This window comes from Tachysurus fulvidraco, chromosome 10 (genome assembly GCF_022655615.1).
Source record: "Tachysurus fulvidraco isolate hzauxx_2018 chromosome 10, HZAU_PFXX_2.0, whole genome shotgun sequence".
NCBI classification, from domain to species: domain Eukaryota; kingdom Metazoa; phylum Chordata; class Actinopteri; order Siluriformes; family Bagridae; genus Tachysurus; species Tachysurus fulvidraco.
Window position 1 is genome coordinate 20,507,229 of NC_062527.1, and position 6,819 is coordinate 20,514,047.

The following is a 6,819-nucleotide window of genomic DNA, read 5'->3' on the forward strand; positions in this document are numbered from 1 at the left end:
AAACATGTAATTCCTCCCCAAACTATTTCACCTATGAACAAATGATAAGTGAATTTCCAGAGCTGTCAAAAAAAAAAAAATATATATATATATATATATATATATATATATATATATATATATATATATATATATATATATATATATTGGCATTGGTCCTTCACCTGCCAAAAGGCTGAAGAAGGGAGAAAGTAGATGGTGGTGTGGAAATCAATATCATATATGTGCAAGGGATCTTCAACGTCTCCCTTTAATTCCTTCCGTGTCTGCTCAGAAAGATCAGAGAAAGTCCGACGCTCCAGCTCGAGTAACGTAGTCATAGACCCTACGTCGGCTCGTAGATCAGAGTTACCGCAAACACATTTATATACGAAAGATCAACTCTGTCTTGTTTCAGAAGGTCTTACACCAAACTCCTGCTGCATTATTTGGAATTGTAATGCTTTGCTTTAGGGTTAATGATTCAATAAAATAATAAAAAAAAATTGCTTTATGTGAAAAAAAAAAACAATCGTATGAAAGCTCATTTGTTTAAAATGATTTCGCCACAGCACTTTCCTTCTTATCGCTTATTCATCCAGGGCAAAATGTTTCTTCTGTCATCTACAGGGTCAGTGCAGAGAGAGAGAGAGAGAGAGAGAGAGAGAGAAGAAGAAGAGAGAGATGAAAAATATTACCCAAGCTTCACCCAGAAGCCAAAACAGATACTTCAGCATAAGTCGGCATTACATTAAGTCGGTTTTCATTCAATAGGACATATCTGTTTAAACATCTTTCCAGGTACTGCAGGAGATAAGTTATCAGTCTGGCAGCTTTTAGATTATCTTTATGACCTTGTGCTGAAAAAGCCATTTTCACTTAACTACAGGACTTGGCAAGCTTCAAAAAAGTGATGAAATAATGCTAAATCGCAAAATTGTCTCTTCCGATATTCCTCGTATGCATTATAATCGTCACCGTTGCCTTGTGTTTTCATATAACAAGGTTGAGGCAATTTTGAATCAAAACTATCTTCAACCTGTCTTCAGCTTTTCATGAATCTTGTTTGCAAGAAACAATCACACACCTTTCCATACAGCAATTAAATATGCCATGACTCGGTAATGTGTATTTGCAGCTGGCAACATCGATAACAAAATCCTGGCAGATATAGTGGGAAAAGTGGATCGTCACAAAATATAAGACACATGATGTTTCAGTGTATAAAAAATAACACAAAATAAATATGGAATGACTACAGTACTGAGAGTACATTGCACTTCTATTAATGAACGACTTCGGTCGGTAGAGCTTGGGCCGAGCGGGTAGAGCAGCAACTAGAAAATAGAATAGGACCCCCCCCCCCCCCATATAACAGAACCATTAATCATGCATAGAAGTTTTTTTGTTTATTTTTTTTTTTTTGCAAATGAAAAAAAAAACGAATAAATGGATAAATAAATAATTACATAATTAGAGAGAGATGGAGAGAAAGAGAAAAATAAGTGGAGATTTAAGACGTAAACTGGTACAACGAACACAGGTTCCGGCATGGTGGAGTAGGGGTTGGAGGAGGGAGTTTAAGTCGCAGCAGCAGCAGCAATGCGCTAGAAAGCGGCTCAATGAATGGGAATTTAAATGGTCGGGTAATATCGATGACGTAACCGGATTGGTGCACGTCATGGACAGCTGATTACAAGCTGATGCACGCTTGATGACGTAGCCTGCCAGAACTAACGCGAAGCTTAATTCTTGTAAAGAAGTCTTGTTTGTGTTTATCCGTGTTGAGTCGAATCTTCTCCGTGTACTTAAAGCATCTCCATCGACAGACACTTAAATAAGGTAGCTACATTCTTCCAACTCAAATAAGCCATCCCAGTTTCCATCCATTGTCCGTATTATGCTTTAACCCTCTGGGGTCGACAGGCATGCCGGCGCGTCTTTGGCGCATTTTTTCCTCTTCGACGTGAAATCCACATAAAATACTCCATCATTCGTAATCATACACACACATGTAATACATCATTCGAAACTGTGAAGTGTCTACTTTTTTTGACTGCCTTCATAATAACAACAAAACGCTGTGCTTTTGGCAAGTAAAGAAAATACCCAGGGTGTGCATTCAGACATCTCTGTCTCCTTGACCATCTTCCTGAAACACGTTACAGACATGAACTGATAACTCCGCCTATAGTTATCACACGGACATGATACATATGTCTAATGAAAGCCTGAAATGTCTACTTTTAAATCGAAAGCAAATATTGTCTTTTTGTGTAATCTGTATGTAAGTAAAGAGAGGTACAGTTTTCCTTATCAGCGCTAATGTGATCCCACCTACCGCGTGCGCACCATTCATATGGAAATTACCTGACGCGGGCTATGCAAACGAGATCAACGCCCCCAAACAATGCTATAAGAAGCACTCAGTTTTAACAGATTCCATTAAAGATTAAAAACGATTCCATTAAAGATTTTAACAGAGCCAGATTGTATTGGTCATTTACAATATTGTTACTTGTACGGTATACAATACATATACAACTTGTATATGAAATGGGATGGACACAAAAGGCCCTTCTACTGTATGAATACAAAATAAACTTAATCACAAGTTTGCATTTGTTAACAGAACACAACAAATAATGTTACACTTGGTTATGCAAAATAGGAGCATTTCTCTGTGCTGTAACGTATATGTGACAAATCGAGGCTGCTTCTTCTTAGACATCATGTGTTTGTCAGTGTGTGAAGGAAGACTCAGGAAGGTTTGTTATTTAGTGCCAAACTTCTTGCTTATTTTCACCAAGCACTTTTCAGCACATTCTCATGAAAGTCTACCGACAAGCAGATTCTCAATATTCCAGTTCTGATTCAAGTTCAAGTCTTGAGATTTTAGCTTTGCAAACTTCACAAGCTTTTGGCATGGGCTACAGAACTTTAGGAGAAAACAGGGATACGAGACACAAAGACGCAGGAGTGCAAAGCCAGATGTTCTGATCTCCACATGTTTGTGTCTCACATTTCACACAGACTCGGTTACTGAGCCTCAGAGCTGTGACACTGCAGAGACTTTGTTGTTTCTTCGGCTTCAAACAGAAAGGCGAGCTCGTGTATCAGAGCCGGGCTTTTCAGACACACACTAACACAGAGACTCTTCAAAAGCTCGTCAGGATCTGAGGCATCGTGGGGAGGATGTGTGAAGGCAGAACATTTACACACTCAGTGTCCATCACGGGAACCTGATCAGTGTCACCTGCACCGTAACGTGAATCAGTAATGTGTGCCAATGTGAACATTCATGATCATGATTATTAAAGACGCATTTTTTATTTTATTTCATTATTTCAACCTTACTAAAGCAACACTGTGGACCTTGATACACAAATGCACAGGATAGTGCATAGTAACTACTGTAGCTATGACAAGAGAACATGGCAGTGCAGAGTGTAGTGCTGCTGCCTCTGGCCTCTCTAGAGTTTTGCACGTCTTCACAGTGGATTTCCACTGGGTTCTCCTGTTTCCTCCAAAATTCATTGGTGGAATAGCTATTCTATTCTATTCTATTCTATTCTATTCTATTCTATTCTATTCTGTTCTATTCTATTCTTCACTCATTTTCTACAGCTAATCCGAACTTCTCAGGTCACGGGGAGCCTGTGCCTATCTCAGGCGTCATCGGGCATCGAGGCAGGATACACCCTGGACGGAGTGCCAACCCATCACAGGGGGCACACACACTTATTCACTCACACACTCACACACTACGGACAATTTTCCAGAGATGCCAAACAACCTACCATGCATGTCTTTGGACCGGGGGAGGAAACCGGAGTACCCGGAGGAAACCCCCGAGGCACGGGGAGAACATGAAAACTCCACACACACAAAACGGAGGTGGGAATCGAACCCCCAACTCTGGAGGTGTGAGGCGAACGTGCTAACCACTAAGCCACCGTGCCCCCCTCTATTCTATTCTATTCTATTCTAACCCTAACCCTAATCCTAACCCTAACCCTAACCCTAGGTGTTGAATACGTTTTAAAAGTTGAGAAGGGGGAAGTTGTTCTCATTATACTCTACAGGAAGTGACAATGCAACTGAGATTTCTTGGCTAAGCACATAGCGTTATGGTCGAGGTGAACTTCAGGCTATTAAGCCTTTTCCCCAGAAATAGAGAGATAGATTTCATTGTTCCATATCCTCTCTGTATGGTAAGATCAGGGGACAGGTAATATCTTTGGCACAGGGTTGCAACTGGCTCAGGGAGATATTAAGATGTCACTTGATCACCTGCTCAGGGATGTTGTCAGTACTAGCAGTCTTTCAAGTCTCTTGGTGTCCACTGTGGGGCAAAATAAAACAGTGGTTAAAGTTTTCTGTCGTTTTCCATTATGACTTATTTTTCTGTGCATCTTGGTGCAAGGTATCATCGTCATCATCGTCAACATCATCATCATCATCATCATCATCTCATTCTACTCAGTGTGATACTGTTACTGTCACATTACTGTTGGTGTCGGTGATGGTTTGAAAGTTTCTAAAATATTAAGTTTATAAATTAAGAACTTAAATAATAATTTAGGTCCTTTATTAAATTTTATAATTTAATATAAATTTTATAATTTATAATTTTATAAATCATTGTTTACAAAATGTGAATAATCATTTTAAATAACAAATAAAAATAATTAATTCTAAAAACATAAAGGTTAATTCAATAATTAATCGATTTCTTTTTTAATATAGGTTTTTAATAAAAAAAAACTATTTAAATAATAATTTTTGATAATAACCTATTATTTGGATAATAAAAAAAATAAAAAATAATTATGCCTGAATTAACATCATAAAAATGATGTGCCAACTCAAAATGTGCTGAAAAATAAACAAAAGCGTACCATATTTAATTGAATTTAATTAACTTAAATTTATTTTATTTGTGTAGCAGATTTCACAGCGGACATCGTCTCAAAGCTTTACAGAAATATAGAAATATAGACCAAATTACTTAGAAGCAATCCATCTCTTCCTGCTCGTCTCTACTTTACTGCCACTTTCTATGACTGATGTTCCATAAACCCACCGTTTCAGCAAACAAGCTCTGTGTCCTCCAGCTCCAGTCTCTCATTAAAGCTCATAGATTCTGACGACACACCGGCAGCTCTAGACAAATCCACAAATCTTGGAGCCGCTATTCATGAGAAGAACTTGACACAGCAACCTCTACAACAGGATCTAATGAGGAGGAAAAGAGTTGGAGCTGAGCAAAGTAGTTAAGCTGGAAAAGCACAAAAGTGCACCTGCCATATTAAACAAGTCCATCCTGATCATGACAAGTGTGTGTGTGTGTGTGTGTGTGTGTGTGTGTGTGTGTGTGTGTGTGTGTGTGTGTGTGTGTGTGTAAAAGGAGATATGCCCGATGGATCGATCTTCCCAATTTCAATTTCCCTCAGGACCAATCACAAGCGTCTAAAAAGCTGTAAATTGATCCCGACAAGCTGCACGCTGGTTCTCTCCAGCAGCAGAACAAATTCATGCCACAGATGAGGTTATTGATTTTATTTTGAATAAAATCCTGGACTAGTCGGACTGAGACAATTAATAATGATTCACTTGATACCAAAATGTGATTAGAATGTCTGGGCAGAGAAGATATGCGGTATTTATTTAGACACCGCCGTATGAATCACAAGAAGCTATTTACCTTCTAATATGCTGCTAGGTGGAAAAAACTTGAGGTCAGCGGTGACTTCGTCGAAACTTGAATAGCAAAAAGAAAAGTGCGATCTATTTCAAACTTAATTTAGGTGAAATTAAAAATTCCCAGCAGCTGTTCTGTCATTTTAAACCCGTATCAGAATATCTGAAGCTCAGGTATATCAGAGGAAGGTGAGTAGATGTTCGGTGGAGATGAATAGTCTTTTAGATGAGTTTCAGTTCTAATCGAAATCAAGTTGCTACTAATGACGACGCTGCCCTGCTTCTCGCTTCAACTTTAGGTGAATGTTCGTCTTTTCTCCTTTCGATCGATTAGCGTAAATTGCCGGAATAAATAAATCCGAACTTCTCGGGTCACGGGGAGCCTGTGCCTATCTCAGGCGTCATCGGGCATCGAGGCAGGATACACCCTGGACGGAGTGCCAACCCATCACAGGGCACACACACACACTCTCATTCACTCACACACTCACACACTACGGACAATTTTCCAGAGATGCCAATCAACCTACGATGCATGTCTTTGGACCGGGGGAGGAAACCGGAGTACCCGGAGGAAACCCCCGAGGCACGGGGAGAACATGCATACTCCACACACACAAGGTGGAGGCGGGAATCGAACCCCCAACCCTGGAGGTGTGAGGCGAACGTGCTAACCACTAAGCCACCGTGTCCCTACTACTGTGTAACTGTTTAACTGTAATAATTATACTGTATATTAAAACAAAAATAACATCACGCTTTTTATTCGTTTACAGTTACATTCGATGTGAGATGAGTTCTTTATCCCTTACGTCACAGCAGCTACATTCCTCTCATTTCCATCTCCGTTTGTCCCATTCGCCTCGTGTTTGCGTCCCTCCACCCAATTCATTTATTTATTTATGTATTCCTTCATTTATTGTTGCTTATTGTTATTTTTATGTCGGATTTTTTTTTTCTTCTTCTTGTCTTTATTTGGTGCATTTGTAAATGTGCCTTTGTCGGTGTGAAGCATGGATTTCTGAGCCTAAGCATGAATTTATGATTATTCTCTCTTATTTATACCAATGTATTCATCGCAGTATTCAAGGCACCTTCATGGATCTTTCTTTTAGATGTATAACTCAAGCCTAGAGT

At 39.3% G+C, this 6,819-nt stretch overlaps 1 long non-coding RNA gene across 1 annotated transcript; it reads left to right on the top strand.

Annotated features, from left to right (window-relative positions):
• Positions 1-3,817: 3,817 nt before the first annotated feature.
• On the top strand, positions 3,818-5,315 carry LOC125145795. Its single transcript, XR_007144256.1, has 2 exons — positions 3,818-3,876; positions 4,931-5,315. It is a non-coding gene; the product is annotated as an uncharacterized LOC125145795 (long non-coding RNA).
• The last annotated feature ends 1,504 nt before the right edge of the window (positions 5,316-6,819 follow it).